Genomic DNA, 17973 nt, shown 5'->3' with positions numbered 1-17973 from the left:
CTTAAAAACGTGGGAAGGGGGTAGGGTAGAGTGTCCCTGACCCCTTATGCCTCCTCAGGGGGTCGTTCAAGGACTCCTAAGGTTAAAAATAATGTTTTTTTTAAAAACAAATAACAGAAAACACGATACGTCCGCGCACGGGGTGTGCTCGGTGAGTGCTCGGTGCGCGGACCTCGGTAAAAATTAATAAAAAAAATAAAGTTAAAAGTCATATTTGAGTATGGCGGCCATTACCCAGTCCAGAGACATGCTAGATGCCAAGATTGGGGCAGTTGGAGCCGACGTGACCCTATTGCGCCAAGACCTGCGCAACGCCGTTGCACGGATAACAGAGACGGAATCGCGGATTTCGGTTGTGGAGGACGATGTGGGGACCCTGAAAAAGAAGATGGCGGCGATGGAGAACATTCAGCGGGGCGTGGAGGATGCAGAAGGACGGGCGCGCAGAAATAACCTCCGCTTTGTGGGCTTTCCGCAGGGATGTGAGAAGGGGCACATGGAACAATTTCTATCCCAGTGGCTGGAGAGTTGGCTCCCCCCGGACGTCCTGTCCCGTTGCTTCGTGATTGAACGCGCCCATAGAGCCCTGACCCAGAAACCGCCGGCGGGAGAGAGGCCTAGACCGGTGATCGCTCGGCTCCTGAACTTTCACGACAGGGACACGATATTGCGGGAAGCCAGGGCAAAATACTCCCTTCTTTTTGAGAACCATAAGATCATGATCTTCCCGGATTATACTAGGCTTGTGCAACAGCAGCGGCATTCATTCATCGCCGCCAAGGCGAAACTTCGGGGCCTAAAGATCCAATACTCCTTGCTGAATCCGGCCCGCCTCCGGGTGGTCTTTCAATCCCGCACCCATTTCTTCGACGCGCCGGAGGAGGTCTTCAAGTGGACCGATGAAACTGTGAACGTCAGGCCCCATGCTCAGCCGGGATTGAACCCGGGCAGATCGAGAGACTCATCGCAGGACAGGGGGGACCAGACGGCCCGGGCCGCACGACACAGACGGTCTCGTTCTAGAAGACGTTCTGCCTCGAGGAGTGGTTCTCCTGCGGGGACACAAGACGCCCCCGATCAACCTGGCAAGGGATGATGATATACTGTGGGGCTGTACATTCTGCTGGGAATGATGAAGGCTCCAGATGGAGAGGAGCTGTCTCCTAATACTTTGCTGTATTGAGGGCTGCCTGCTGCACCCCTGGTTGTGGCTCATCGATTTGTTTGTCTTTATGGGAGGGGTGGGGAGGGTGGGGTTCGGGGTGCTCCTGATAGGGGCTACTTGCCTCCTACGTTGGTGGGAGTTGTCAGGGGAGGGGGGAGTTCGTACTGTTTGAAGGGGTAGTTGGGATCCATTGGTATGGTTGGTCTTGGGAACTATGTTTTGGGCCCGAGGACACCCATGCCGCGACAGATACTTCAGTGTTTTATGAGGTATAGGGGTGGGGGGTATGGAAGTAAGGAGGGGTGGGCCAGGGTAGGTTGGGTTGGGGTAGGGGTAGGGGAGGGGGTTGTTGTTGTTACGGGGAGTAAGGGCGTAAGGGGTGAAATGCACGTGATTTCTAATGTATTGCTGATGCTTGAGATGTGTGGAGGGGCGGGGCACTGGAGGCTGGATGGGTCCATTTCACTTGATAATGGCTGACACACTGCCGCCGGGGCTCCCCAGGGAGTCCATACGAGTAATAACTTGGAATGTGAGGGGGATGCTCGACAAGATCAAGCGGGGCGCTGTCTTGCGGTGGGGGAAGAGGGAGGTGGCTGATGTGCTCTTGTTGCAAGAAACACACATGTTGGGGACAAAGGTGCTTAGCCTGCAAAGGTTTGGTTATCAACAGGTGTATCATGCTGGATTCTCGAGGGGGTCCAGAGGAGTTGCTGTACTAGTGCACCGCAGGCTGGCGTACGTCCATGAGACACAATGGTCTGACCCACAGGGTCGATACGTCTTCATTAAGGGGATGGTAGGGACGGAACCTGTGGTCTTTGGTAGTGTCTATGCTCCTCCCCGTTGCAATGGTCCCTGGCTGAGAAGTTGTTTGCAGTGTGGGCGGATATTCCGGAATCCTTGGCAGTGCTGGGGGGTGACTGGAATGACGTTATGGATGTCTGTCTGGATCGTCGGCGATTGCAGGGGGGGTTGACAGCGGCTGCCCCTACCCGGTTGAATGCACTGGTGGATGGGATGGGCTGGGCGGATGTGTGGCGACATATGCACCCTAGGGCTCGAGATTTTACGTATGTTTCGGCAGTGCATGGTTCGTTTTCACGCCTGGATTATGTCTTTATGCCCCATGCTTTTCTTGACAGGGTGTGGGAGGCCGAAATATTACCTAGAGGATTGTCGGATCACTCCCCGGTAGCAGTAAGGATGGGACTGCGGAGGGCACGTCAACCGTTCCGCTGGAGAATGTCCCCGTGGCACCTTCAGCAGGCCGCATATGTTCAACACCTGCGCGGTGCAATTGCGCATTATTGGCGGGAGAACCTGGTAGAGTAGATGGATGCAGTCGTGGTTTGGGAGGCTATGAAGCCCACCTTGCGAGGGGTGGATATTGCATGGTGTGCGGCGGCGCGCAGTCAGCGTAGGAAAGCGATTTCTGAGGCAGCAGCGCAGGTGGGACGTTTGGAACGGCAATGTCAGGAGGGTGGAGACGAGGTGGCGGTAAGGGTGCTCCTGCAGGCGCAACAATCATACGCTTCTGTGCTCCTAGATGAGGCTCGACAGGCTTGGCTAGCCACGTGGAGCAGAATTTACCAATGGGGGGACAAATCCTGTTCTATGCTTCATAGACTGTGCCAGCGTGCTTTCCAACCGATTACACTTCCGGGCCTCGCCGACGTAAATGGGGTGGTGATTACGGACCCGTCGGAGCTGGCGGCGAGCTTTGCCCTCTACTATAAGGAGCAATACGCTGCACGGGACTGTCTCTCGGCTGATGGGATAGATAAGTTTATTAGAGACCTGCCTCCGAAGACGGTCTCTGACGAAACTAGGAAAGCGCTGGACCTTCCCCTTACAGCGGAGGAACTGGGAGACGCGCTGGGACAGCTTAATACTGGGAAGGCACCTGGACCTAGTGGCTTCCCCTGCGAATTCTATAAAACCTTCCATCTCCAACTGGGGTCCCACTACTGTGCTGCGCTGGAGGTGGCACGATCACGAGGTAGACTGCCTGCTGATTGGCGTCATGCCGAGGTGGTGATCTTTCAGAAGCCTGGTAGGCCCCCGGACAGGCCGGAGTCTTATCGCCCGATCTCCTTACTTAATATCGAGGCCAAGCTGCTGGCTAAAGCCTTGGCTAACCGATTGCTCCCGTATGTGACTGACCTGGTTCATCCGGACCAGGCCGGCTTTATGCCACATAGGGCGACAAGGCATAATATTAGGCGGGCACAAGCGGCGGTTGATGCTATGGGGCCAAGGGAGACGGAGCGGCCCTACTATTGGCGGATATAGATAGAGCCTTTGACTCGGTCAGCTGGAACTACCTGTTTGCGCTCCTGCCGCACTTAAACCTGGGTCCGGTATTCATCTCCTACGTCAAACTGCTCTAAACCGATATCACAGCGTCTGTGCGAGTCTCGGGGGCGGTCTCCGAGAAATTTTCGATTGGCCGCGGGACCCGACAGGGGTGCCCGCTCTCTCCTTATCTATTTGCGTTGGCGATGGAGCCTCTGGCCTCCTGTGTGCGTATCGACGCGCAGATGCGGGGCTTTGAATGGGGAGGACACGTCACCGACAGAATCGCGTTATACGCGGATGATGTCCTCTTTTTTCTTACTGACTTGCGCAGGTCGGGCCCCCGAGTTCTGGAGATTATGCGCATCTTTGGTGAGGTCTCGGGCCTGTTTCTAAACCGGCGAAAGTCCACCCTGTGGGTGTTGGGAGGTGGAGTGGTGGCTGACCCATGGGCAGCGACATTGCAGGTGGCGGCTGGGGGACTGAAATACCTGGGGGTGTTCCTCACTGAATCAGCCGACGTGGCGTGGGAACGTAACGTCATACCGGTGTGGGAAAAAGTCCAGACGGATGTCAAAACATGGTCTCGAATGCCTCTTACCATATTCGGCAGGTCGGCGATCTTTAAGATGGTCGCGCTACCGCGCCTCCTATACCAGATACAGAACCACCCCCACCCCATCGCGCCCAAGTGGTTTCGCCAGGTTAACTCTGTGCTGAGCCGCTTCCTCTGGGCTGAAGGGGCAGCTAGGGTGGCGTTGCGAACATGCTTCCTATCCACATACTGTGGTGGTATGGCCACGTCCGACCTCTTGTCCTATTATCAGGCCGCCCACTTGTTGGTACTCAACGAGTGGTGGTATGGGGACAGAGGAGACCCCGCCTATGCCCTAGAGCGCTCATTGATGGGCGATAATACGCTGCACACGATTCTGTACTCTGCCAGGTTGAGGCGCGGGTTGCCGCGTACTGCACAGGTGGTATTTATAGTGTGGCGGCAGGCGTTGCGTCGCATGGGTTGGTGGGGCAGATTGACAGCGGAGACCCCATTATGGGGGAACGGGAGGCTCCCCGGGCTGGCCTCGCTGCAGGGGTTTGCTGGATGGGATGCGGTTGGGATCTCATCCCTAGGACACGTGCTGACCGGGGGTGCCCTCAAATCCTTCCAGGAGCTCAGTACCGAGTTCCACATGCCCAAGACGCAATTTTTTCTCTATTTGCAGCTCCGGCATGCCCTGGAGCCTAGTCTCGTAGGTCTGGAATCATTGCCAGAGTTCAGCCCCATAGAGGCGAAGGTCTTCATGGGCGACCTGGGAGATAAGAAAGTGTCTAAAATATACCAAACACTGGTGACACACTGTTCTTCCTCCCTGCTTCCCCTTAAGGTGGCATGGGAGAGGGATGTTGGACCGCTAGATGAGGATGATTGGAGGGAGGCGCTCGAATCCCCGAGAGGGACAGCAATAGCAATACGACTCAGACTTGTCCAATTTAAATACTTACACAGGGCTTATTACACCCAGGAACGATTGTGGAAGGCGGGCCTGATTGTGTCGCCGGACTGCCTGCGCTGTGGAGCTGAGAGGGGTACGCTACTGCATACCGTGTGGTCGTGTGCGGGCCTGACTAGATTCTGGAGTGGTGTTTGGGGATGCTTGTCTGAGGTCTTGGGGTGGGATCTGCCCCGTACCCCCCGATTGGGGCTCCTTCATGTACTAGAGGGGGTCGGCGGGAATATTTACAAGCGCCACCTGCTTCTACTGGGGTTGGTGGTCGCAAAAAGGGATCTAGCTAGGGCGTGGAAGGGAACGAGGGCCCCCCCTCTGTGTGCATGGAAGGCGGGTCTCGACTACTTCATGGGGTTGGAACGCCCGGTATTTGAGGCCAGGGGATGCCCCCGCAAACACTATAAAATCTGGAAATGTTGGGCGGAGTATAGGGGGTTGTTCCTGGACTCCCCGACAGACCGAGACGAGGATATGCAGGTTGTAGAGGACCCTGAAGCCTGAGGGGTCGCGCCCTCTCAAGCACACAAATGTCATGTACTGATAGCTTGATGTGATCACGTGCAAGGGGTTAGGGAGGGATAAGGGGTGGGTAGATGGGCAGTTGGTTGAAGGTGGGGTGGGGGGGTTTGTTTTTCTTTTCTCCTCTTGTCATTGATTAAGCTATGCATGATTCTACAATGTGTTATGATATGTGGTGGTAATCTTCGGCTGTGGGGAGCCACGTGATTGCTTTGCCTACTTAAAAAAGAGCCTGTAAGAAACTAGAAAGACTATGGAGACTACATTACTGCCCCCTAGCAAAAATACAATTTAGAGAGGCCACCAAGCTGTTTCATAAGCATATCAGGAAAGAAAAAAAGAGCTATTATGCCTCCATGGTTCTACAGGCGGAGAATCCCAGCAAAGAAGTGTTTAAATTGGTTAAATCCTTTTTGAAGCCCCATTGCATTGAAAGGGATATCCCCCCATCTATAGCACTCTGTGATAAGATCTCGATCTACTTTGACAATAAAATACAGATGGTCTATGACTCCTTTGTCCCGCATAAACATACGGCCAGGGAGGACAGAGAGAATGGGGGTCGGTCCCCAGTCCCCTTGAGGAAATTTCAACTTATCCCACTAGATGAGGCAAGGCAAGAGATTATTCGGTGTAAGTCAGGCTCCCCAGAGGACCCTTGTCCACCTAAACTGTGGGCACCTTTAGCGGATGCTATCGCACCTATGCTCCAACATATCTGGAATACTTCCATAGATACTGGGGAATTTCCAGAGAGTTGGAAGCTTGCGACTCTCCTTCAACTAAAGAAGAAGCCAAACGGGGATGCGGAGGATTTAACTAATCTCCGTCCTATCTCTCTGCTGGCAGCGCCCGGGAAAATGATGGAAAAACTAATCCATCACCAGCTGAATGCTCATGTCGAGTCTAATAGCATCCTTCATGAGACTCAGTCTGGGTTTAGACCCGGCTTCAGCACGGAGACGGCGCTGATTGAGGTGGCTGATTCTCTGAGGTGGTCGTTAGATTCAGGAGACTCGGCTATGCTGATGCTCCTGGATCTCTCGGCCGCGTTTGATACGGTGGATCATGTTAGAATGATCCAACGTCTGGCAGACATTGGCCTACAAGATCAGGCACTCGGTTGGATGCAGTCCTACTTGTCAAACCGAACGCAGAGGGTCACCTTAGGCACCTGTGACTCAAAGCGTAAGCTGCTGCAATGCGGGGTCCCGCAGGGATCTGCCCTTAGCCCCCTTTTGTTTAACGTTTATCTTGCCCCTCTTTTTTCCCTCATTGCCAACTGGGGAGTCACCGCAATATCTTATGCTGATGACACCCAGTTGGTTTTTCCCTACTCTGAGGTTACAGAGGTGGCTTTTGCAAACTTTAAGGGGTGCCTTTAGGATGTGGCTTCCTGGATGAATACTAACAAGCTGAAACTGAATCCGGGAAAAACGGAAGTGATCTTCTTTGGTAAAGGCAGTCACCCTCCAGCTGAGCTTTGGTGGCCGACTGAGATGGGAACTCCACCCTCCCCCTCCCAGGGGGTAAAAAATCTGGGGGTCAAGTGGGACGAAAATCTCTCCTTTGGGCCCCAGATCCATCAGGTTACAGGTTGCTGCCTGAGCAAAATGAGGAATCTCCGCCCTGTCCTGAAACTTTTGCCTGAGTCTTGCCGGAAAACCGTGATCCATGCCACCATCACTTCGAGATTGGATTATGCTAATGGCCTGTATAGCGGTCTCCCGAAGTACTTGGTCCAAAGGCTGCAAACGGTGCAAAACGCGGCAGCCAGGCTACTTAAGCATGTTCCTTTTAAGGAGCACATCTCCCCCCATCTTCGGGCCTTACACTGGCTCCCGATTGCCAGTAGAATAAAATTTAAAACTCTTACTCTGGCTCATAGGTCCCTCCACGGCACATGTCCTAATTATTTGAGAACCCGTCTGCCTAGATATACACAGTCTCGCTGTCTTCGCTCAAATGATCAGGCGCTACTGAGTGTGCCACGAGTCAAAAGAGCTAGACTGGGCGGTCGGACCTTTTCAGTCAATGTGACCCGTCTCTGGAATTCCCTACCTCCTGAGCTGCGAAAGGCCCAATCAGAAACAAGTTTTAGGAGACAGCTTAAGTCATGGCTGTTCTCGGTGCCTCTCTTGGCTGCAGACTCCCAGCTAATTTTCTTGCTAAGCTCTCACAGCGCCGGGACGCCTCCTAGCTGAGGCAGCTGTTCGCGCTTTATAAATACTAGTATTATTATTATTATTAAACAATAAAAAATTTGTTGTGAAAAAAAAGTCATATTTGAGTGTTTACATGTTAGTTGGCCGTTGTGTTCATTGTGTTTTTTTTGGTACCTACAAGTAAGTACCAATGCAGAGTCTGATGTTACAGAGATAGACTCTGTTCCCTTCATCAGTGAAATGTACACCATCTGTCCTATAGATGCCTTGCATGTTGTAACGCAAGTTGTTGTGGTATATACAACCCATTCCATAGTCTCTCATGTATGCAGAGACAGATTTATTTACATGTTTCCTTGCTTTCTCAATCCGTGGACACAATTGATTGGACCAATTCCATTTTTGTCTTTGGCATATATTGGAATAGACAAAGGCAGTTTGAGGAAAAAGTGACATCAATTGTCCAAAGATGTCCTTCAATAGCATTTCCAGACCAACCCCAGTCAAAGTCCATAAGTCATTTCCACCACAGTGCACAATTATAAGGTCAGGATGTGGGAGATGCATGAAGGATTTCAACAATGGTATAAATTGGTGACATCTCAATCCTCTCTGGCCAATCCATAAAATATCCACATTTGGTAAATCAAGGTTTAAAATTCCTCTGTTTATTGCATACCTTTTAGACCAGAATACAAAACTGTGTCCTACAAACCATACTGAAGGCATCTTCTAGGCAGGTCTGGTTGTACTCAGATGAGGGCTGTAAATGAAATGGCAGTTGGAAAGCTTGCATTGTAGAAAAAAAGATGAGGACATTCACTGCACTTGAAGCTTAAGAAATGATTGGTGCTTTCTGAAAATGGAAAAGAGCATATTAGGGTGCATAGTTTTGTTTTTTAAAAGAAGCAATTCTATTGGTTCAGAAAAGGTAATTGAAAGGAACATTGCACATGATTAGCTGTTATTTGAAAGCTCTAACAACCTTGGTGGATTTATTTGCAACAAAGTATAATGAACTTTTAAACTTTGTTCTTCCTTAGGTGGGAGTTACCATGGTGACAGGTTGAATGAGCACTAGGGGGATGGGTGAATATTATGTGAGTTTGAAATTGTGGAAATGTAGAACCAATTGAAATGTTAGTTTAGTTTTGAAATAGTGTGGGAAGAGATTTCATTGGTTAAGACCTGAAATATGTGTGAAGAATGAGTGAGAAAGTGTGCCATTTCGGGTTTCAGTGTCTGAGGTGCATTTCAGGGATTCTGCTTAAGAAAATCTGCTGTGTGTTTGACACTGTTCTATATTTTCAAAAGTGATTTTAAAGGTGAGTAATATAGAGAGAGTGCTGTTTGCAGTATTGGGAAGCATAACAAGCATATTGGGCTTCATTCCTGTTGTATTTTGGAAATGAGTCAGGTTGCTGCATTGTAGTGTAGTGTTCATTTAAATGGGTTGTGCTCTGTGTGTAAAATGATTTACCATGCTAAATGTTTTTTGATAACATGTGTGGCTTAAATATTTTTGACAAGGATCACAGTGAATGTCTGTGTGAATTAAGTAATTATATTTTTACCTTTTTCCATAATGTTAGCTGTGTGTGCTTACAGTTTGTATTTTTTAGTTATTAAGGTAGACTTCTTTTTAAATTGTTTTTTATGCTTGGATTCAATGCTGGTATAGAGATAGTGTAATGGTTTCATTGGACTTGTAAATATGCTCCTTTTTTAGAAGTGCCTTGTGCAACCTTTAACATGGGTGGAAGCAGTGAATGTATGGAGAGGGATAGGAATGGCAGATAGAAAACCATATGAAATGGTTTGTGAGATGCATAAAGGAGTTCACTAATGGCATTAATTGAGATGGAATATAAGATAAAGAGGGACATATTTACAAGCCCCTTGCGCAATGTTTGACATGGGTGCAAGCAGAAAATGCATGCACAGTAATAAAATTGGCACACAGACAAGAATATGAAATGCCGTGAGAGATGCTTAAAGGGTTTTTCTAATGGCATAAATTGAGATAGAATATAAAAAAAAAGAAAGGCATATTTAAAAGCCCCTTGTGCAATTTTTGACATTAATGCTGGTACAGAGATAGTGTAATGGTTTCATTGGCATATTTACAAGCCGCTTGCGCAATGTTTGACATTAATGCTGGTATAGAGATAGTGTAATGGTTTCATTGGCATATTTACAAGCCCCTTGTGCAATGTTTGACATTAATGCTGGTACAGAGATAGTGTAATGGTTTCATTGGCATATATACAAGCGGCTTGCGCAATGTTTGACATTAATGCTGGTACAGAGATAGTGTAATGGTTTCATTGGCATATTTACAAGCCGCTTGTGCAATGTTTGACATTAATGCTGGTATAGAGATAGTGTAATGGTTTCATTGGCATATTTACAAGCCGCTTGCGCAATGTTTGACATTAATGCTGGTATAGAGATAGTGTAATGGTTTCATTGGCATATTTACAAGCCGCTTGCGCAATGTTTGACATTAATGCTGGTATACAGATAGTGTAATGGTTTCAATGGCATATTTACAAGCCGCTTGCGCAATGTTTGACATTAATGCTGGTATAGAGATAGTGTAATGGTTTCATTGGCATATTTACAAGCCCCTTGCGCAATGTTTGACATTAATGCTGGTATAGAGATAGTGTAATGGTTTCATTGGCATATTTACAAGCCCTTTGCGCAATGTTTGATATGGGTGCCAGCAGAAAATGCATGCAGAGTAATAAAATTGGTACACAGACAAGAATATGAAATGCTTTGAGAGATCTGTAAAGGATTTTACTAATGGCATAAATTGAGATGGAATATACAAAAAAGAGAGGCATATTTACAAGCCCCTTGTGCAATGTTTGACATGGGTGCAAGCAGAAAATGCATGCAGAGTAATAAAACTGGCACACAGACAAGAATATGAAATGCCGTGAGAGATGCGTAAAGGGTTTTACTAATGGCATAAATTGAGATAGAATATACAAAAAAGAGAGGCATATATACAAGCCCCTTGCGCAATGTTTGACATGGGTGCAAGCAGAAAATGCATGCAGAGTAATAAAAGTGGCACACAGACAAGAATATGAAATGCTGTGAGAGATGCGTACAGGATTTTACTCATTGCATGAATTGAGATAGAATATTAAAAAAAGAGAGGCATATCTACAGGCCCCTTGCGCACTGTTTAACATTATTGCTGGTATAGAGATAGTGTAATGGTTTCATTGGCATATTTACAAGCCCCTTGTGCAATTTTTAACATTAATGCTGGTATAGAGATAGTGTGATGCCAATTTTATTACTCTGTATGCGTTTTCTGCTTGCATCCATGTTAAACATTGCGCAAGGGGCTTCTAAATATGCTTCTCTTTTTGTATATTCTATCTCAATTGATGCCATTAGTAAAATCCTTTATGCATCTCTCACGGCATTTCATATTGTTTTCAATCTGCTATTCCTAGCCCTCTCCATATATTCACTGCTTACACCCATGTTAAAGGTTGCGCAAGGCGCTTGTAAAAAAGGAGCATATTTACAAGCCAACTTAAACTATTAGCACTATCTCTGTACCAGCATTGAATTCAAGCATGAGAAACACTTTAAAAAGAAGTCTACCCTGTAAGCTAAAAGATACAAATTGTGAGCACACACAGCTTACATTATGGAAAAAGATGACAATATAATTCCTTAATTCACATACACACTCAGTGTGTTCCTTGTCAAAAACTTAAAGCCAGACATTTCAACAAAAACATTTAGGGCCCTATGTAGGTAAATCTTTTTTACCACTTCTTAAATACCGATTCATACCGAATCGGTATTTAAGAAGTGGTAAAAAAGAGGAGGGGAGATGTAGGTATTTCAGATTCGGTAAATACCGAATCGTTAAGATTCGGTATTTACCGATTCTGTAAATACCGAATCGGTAATGCCCATTGATTCCTATGGGCATTGAAGCCCATAGGAATCAATGGGCATTACCGAATCGGTATTTACAGATTCGGTAAATACGGATTTCAGCAAGGGTGCAGGGGGTGTCACTTTTACACCCTCTAGCACCCCCAATACAGGCATGTGTGCCATGTGGCACACAGACATGCCCTAAGGGCATGTCTGTTTGTCACATGGCACAGGTGTGCATGCACAGATGTGCATGCACACCTGAATTCGGTATTTTACCACCCAATAGGATTGGGTGGTAAAATACCGAATTCTGAAGGCCTGTGGCACTCTGACATGTGCCAGCTACATCTGCATTTACAGAATCGGTATTTTACCGAGTCTGTATTTACCGATTCGGTAATTTTACCGAATCGGTAAATACAGATTCGGTAAAATACCGATTCTGTAAATGCATGCCCTACATCTGAAAACCCTAATACCGGTCGGAAACGGCCAAAATCGCCTGTTTCCGACCGGTATTAGGGCTCCTACATCTGGCCCTTAGTATGGTAAATCGTTTTAGACACAGAAAGTGAGATGAGACACACACACAAACAGTCAGATGGTGTAGGCAGAGATTGAGATGACACACACATACAAACAGAGAGATGGTGGAAGGAGAGAGTGAGATGAGGCATGCAAAGAGGGAGATGGTGCAGGCAGAGAGTGATATGAGACACACAAAGAGAGATGTGAACTAGTGTTTATATTGTTTAGTTAATGTAATTGATATGTGCTATGTTGGTAGTGGTCTATAATATGTCATATTTTTCTTTTCAACAGATTGTAAATAATTACAGAGTCATAATAGATTATGCCTACCAAGAACCGCAAACAAAGACTCTATAAGCAAGCTTTATCAATCAAGAGGACTCAATTAGAAGATTCATCCAGAAGACAATCTTCAGAGAAAAGAAGAAATGCTCCTGGTAATGCACCTATGCTTCCTGTTGCTTCAGAAGAAGTGCTGGGAGTAGAGCCCTGCTCCTCTGATGATCTTTTTATTAGAGCTTTACTCCAATTGTTTGGGTGTATATTCCGGACATGGCATTCCATGCTATAAGTTCCAAAGCTGTACTGTTTCTGTGGATTCCCTCTTGAAAGTACTGTGTGACAGATTTTACATGTGACATAAGGCGCATTTACCTTTTTCTCTCTTTCTGTTTTTTTTAAATATTTCCGTACTATGGACTCTCTCTATGTTCTAGGGGTTTTAGGAACACACTCTTCTGAAGATGAAGTAGAAGAATCCTCAAGTTCCTTGTGTTCAGAACGCTCTTGTCCAAAGGCTATTAGTTTATGGCAACAAATGCATTGCATCATCAAATTGTTAAGTTCAGGTTGGATATTTGCAACCATTGATGCTTGCATTGGCTGCGCATTATCGTAAACTTTTTGACCATGGACATAGAAGAAATACACATATGTTAACATACTTTCAATTTGAAATAATTATTTTTAAACTAAGAGACTTTTATAGAGGTTTCTTAACAGTGCATACGAATCCACTTATATGCATAAATAAATAAATAACTATAAAGTTAAATACATAAATATATAAATATATAAATACATATACAATGCACCTATGAATGTCCCAAAGTGTACAGACACAAGCACAAAATTAACATTATAAATACCTATAAATACCTAAAATCACCATCATATTATCACTGATGACATCATTCATGTGATAATATGATGCACCTCCTCACACTCTAATCTAACCTTTGATACATCCAGTGTTGAATACAGACTACCATTCCTGAAACCATTGACACACCAATACCAGTTACTACATACGCACTCACTGATTCCTAAGTCTACACACACATCCACTCATTCACCCATACAATCACTCATACATACAGTCACTCATCAATACAACACTATCATATGCACTCATACACCTATACAGACACTCACACACTGCCACTTATCCATGGAGTTACTCACACACCTAGTCAGTCATGCAAAGAATCAATCACACTCCCATTTCCTCATCTATACAGTTATACACACAAAACCTTACTTATTCAAACATAGACTAACACATACTTACTCTCTTTTACAATCACTGATACAAGTACACATTGATCCATGCAGTCACTTATGCAATCACAGGCTCTCATGTATAGTCATTTATATGTGCCAACTCTCATATGCACTGTATTTTACATATGTACTTACTTGGACATGTAGCACTGAGATATCCATTCACTCACCAACACACCCATGCACACAGTCAACCGCCCATACAGTTGTTTTCACATGCACTCTTGAACCCATACACCAAGTGAATCAACTGCTCACACATGTATGCACAGAGTCACACACCTCCTAGCCACCCACACACACACACACAGCCTCACATACAAATACTTGGGCAACCAATCAATAACTCATATAGCCACTCACATAGCTACTAATCTACACATGCAGCAGCTTACACAACAACAGATATAATGATGCACACATTCAGACAGTTTAGTCACTAAGCCATACATTCAGTAAGACACATTTAATCACTCACTCATACAGTCAGTCACACACCTACTAAATCCTTCATCCAGACACTTCTACATCTACTCATTCTTCAATATGTAAAACATATTTAAACTTTACAGAAACACACAGACACTGGATGATGTCATCAGTGATGTCATCAATGATGTCATCAGTGATGTCATTTGAGATGTCATCAGTGATGTCATCAGTGATGTCACTGACCATGTAATGAATGATGTAATATGTGACATCATCAGCAGTGGATTGCAGGCGCGCGAGTTATAGTGAGTCCAACTAACTATCACATGGGAATGTCAATGGTTTTATATGAGTAAAATGTACAGCTAACTATAACTGGTGTGAAACCTATGGTTTTTTCAGTGAATTTCAAAGGTTTTTTAAATGCTAATTCCTAACTATAACGAGTGTGAAACCTATGGTTTTTTCAGTGAATTTCAAAGGTTTTTTAAAAGCTAATTCCTTACTATAACGACTTTGTAACCTACGATTTTTAAAGTGAATTATTACGTTTTTTTAATAGCTGTTTTTAATAACTATTAATTATTATATTTTTTCTAAAATTATTATTTTTTTTTCTCTAAAATTAATTTTTCAATGTATTTTTCCAGTGTTTTTTTATTTTTTATCATTTTACCTCGGAGCGCTCAGGGTGCGCGCACCCGTAAACGCACCCGTAAACATAGCGAGAGCGCTATTCCAGTGTGCGGAAAAAAAATATAAGTATGTATTTAAAGTAAATATTAATAATAGACATTCAGTGGCACACTTATAAAATTAGTAATTTTGATTTTAAATAACCGTATTTTAACTTTAAACGCATTTCCTAAAATCTAACAAAACGTCATTCAGGCGCACCGCGTAAGCGCCCCCAGAAGTGCCTATGTATGTGCCGCGTAAGCGCTCCCGGAAGCGCTCCGGAGAGCGTTGCGTAAGCGCGTCAAGTCATGTGACCTTAAAATAACACTTTTCATTGGTTGTTAACAGTTTTTTTTTACAACTAATGAAAACCCCACCCATTTACTTCACTACCTCTTTCACTTTGGAGAGAGTAAGACCTGTTCCCTTTTTCTCCTGTTCAATTCTTTGGAAAGAATGGCTGCAAGAGCACCAAGCAGTAGTGACTCTGATGAGTTTCTCAATGAGGACCCTCTCAGCCTAAAATTAAGGAGCACTTCATCTGGAAGTTTTTCAGCATTCCAGAAGGTGAGAAGAAAGTAAATGCTCCAAAGGTGGAATGCAAGATATGCCACACAATTCTTTCACGTGGTGACCCCAGAAAAAAATACAGTTTTGGGAACTCCACCATGATTAGACACGTACAAAGAAGGCACCCCCAGAACTATGCCCGGGAGAGTGTCAGGGACCTGGCACGGAATGCACCGAGAGATGGTGCCTCGACTTCCACCGGAGGAACAACATCGTCGGTGAGAGGAAGACCAGTTGAGATGATACCTAATGTTCAGCCTGTTTTTTCTGACATTACAATTAGGTGTGAGCAGTGTGACAAACTGCTTTGTTATGGGGAGCAGAGCATCCTACTAATTGTTTGAAAAAGGGAAGAACACCGCTGCGCCCCTCAGCCCTAATTTTTCCCCTTTTTTGCTCCTGTTGAGCAGTTTTGCATTCCCTTCTTTTGTTTTTGTTCTGAAAAAAAATCCCCCAAAAATTAAAAACATTCAGAAAAAGTAAAAAAAAAAAACAGTTCTTTTTAGAACTACATCCAATTCTCCAAAAAGAGCTATATTCTTTATATATTCTAAAGGAGTGAGTGAAGTGGAGTACAGTGAGAGAGGAAGGGAAAATGAGTGAGAGAGCAAAGGAAGGGACGAGAGGGGAAGGGAAGTGAAGTAGGGGTACTGAAAGAAGGTGAGTGTGGGAAGTGAGTGAGGGGAAGGGGAGTGAACATGGGGAATGAGGATAAGTGAGGAAAGCGGAGTAATGGAACGGGGTGAGGAAGGGTAAGAGAAGAGTAGTGAGGTTGAGGAAAGAGTGGTGATAGTGGGTGGATAAAGGCAAGTGAGCGTGAGACAAGGGAAGAATGCGAGAAGAGGACTGAGTGAGGGAGCATAGAAAGATAAGTGAGGGAGTGTAGGTGAGTTATAGGGAGTAAGCGTGACGGAAGAGGAGTGAGAGAGTGAGCGGACGGAGGTAGTGAAGCTAAGAGAGAGGGAGTGAGGGAAGGAGAATGAGGATGTGACAGGACAGAGGTAATGAGAGAAAGTATGAGTGAAGTGGAGTAAGGTTAGTGAGGTAAGGGGAATGAGTGAGTGAGCGAAGGAAGGGAATAGAGGGGAAGAGGACTGAAGCATTGGTACTGAGAGAAGGTGAGTGGGAGATGAAAGTAAAGGGAAAGGGAGAGGGAGAGAAAGATAGGGAATGAGGGGTAGTGAGGGAACCAGACTAGGAGAACGGGAGTGAAAGAATGGCAGAGAGCATGAGTAAAGAGGGATGAAAGAGGGTGGATAAAAGAGAGTGAGGGTAAGACAAAGGGAGTGAGGAAGTGAGGGATAGAGGTACGGAAGGAAAGAGTGACAGAAAGGGACTGAGTGAGGATGCAAAGAAAGATAAGTGAGGGAGTGTGGCTGAGTTATAGGAAGTGAGCGTGACAGAAGAGGAGTGAGAGACTAGGAGGACAGAGAGAATGGGGGTAAGAGAGAGAGAGTGAGGGAAGGGGAGTGAGGAAGTAAGAGGACAGAGGGAGTGAGAGAAGGAGTTAGTGAAGTGGAGTAAGGAGAGTAACGGAAGGGAAAAGAGTGAAGGAGCGAAGGAAGGGAAGAGAGAGGAAGGGAAGTAAAACAGGAGATCTGAAAGAAAGTGAGTGTGGGAGTGTGGCTGAGCAATAGGGAGTGAGCGTGACAGAAGAGGAGTGAGAGACTAAGAGGACGGAGAAAATGAGGCTAACAGAGAGAGAATGAGGGAAGGGGAGTGTAGAAGTAAGAGGACAGAGGGAGTAAGAGAAGGAGTTAGTGAAGTGGAGTAAGGAGAGAAAGGGAAGGGAAAAGAGTGAAGGAGCGAAGGAAGGGAAGAGAGAGGAAGGAAAGTAAAGGACAAGGTCTGAAAGAAGGTGAGTGTGGGAGAGGAGTGAGGAAAAGGGGAGTAAACATGGGGATTGAGAATAAGTGAGGGAAGCGCAGTAAGGGAATGGGGGTGTGCGTGGGTGAGAGAAGAGTAGTGAGTTTAAGGAAAAGAGTGTTGAGAAAGTTAATTTTGTATGTCAAACTTACCTTATAAGTAATGTAAACGTAATTACACATTTTCAGTAAATTTAATATCTGTGAAAGAGAAGAAAAAGTAAGTTATAATATTTATAATATATATTTTACAATACAAGAGACAAAGCAGGAGATTAAAAGTCATAAAAGGGTAGTAAGAGATAAAGTAGGAGTGAAGGACTCAGAAAGGAAAACAAAGGAATGGTGAAGGTCAGATAGAGTGAAAAAGAAATAGAGGGAGAGTAAATTACTAAGAGGATAATGAGATGTATACATGTAGTGACAGAGAAGAAGAGAAGGAGAGAGAAATGAAGTGAAGGTTAGTAAAATACTAAAGGAATGTGCATTAGGAAAACTAAAGGAAGAAAGGCGAGTAAAGAAAGGGGAGGGAGTGACAGGGAAGCAGGAGTGAGTGACGGTGGATTCATGACAATGAGGGATGCAAGGTGAGTGAGGGTGACTGTAGGGACTTAAGACAGTGAGGGGAGAATGGGAGTGAGAGTAACAGAGAGGGAGTAAGGGAAGACAAGTGAGAATATGAGAGAACAGAGGGAGTGAGAGAAAGAGTGAGTAAAGGGGAGTAAGGTGAGCGAGGAAAGGGGAATGACTGAGGGAGC

Source organism: Lissotriton helveticus, chromosome 4_1 (genome assembly GCF_964261635.1).
Source record: "Lissotriton helveticus chromosome 4_1, aLisHel1.1, whole genome shotgun sequence".
In the NCBI taxonomy this organism is placed as follows: Eukaryota; Metazoa; Chordata; class Amphibia; order Caudata; family Salamandridae; genus Lissotriton; species Lissotriton helveticus.
This window is presented reverse-complemented; position numbering follows the sequence as displayed.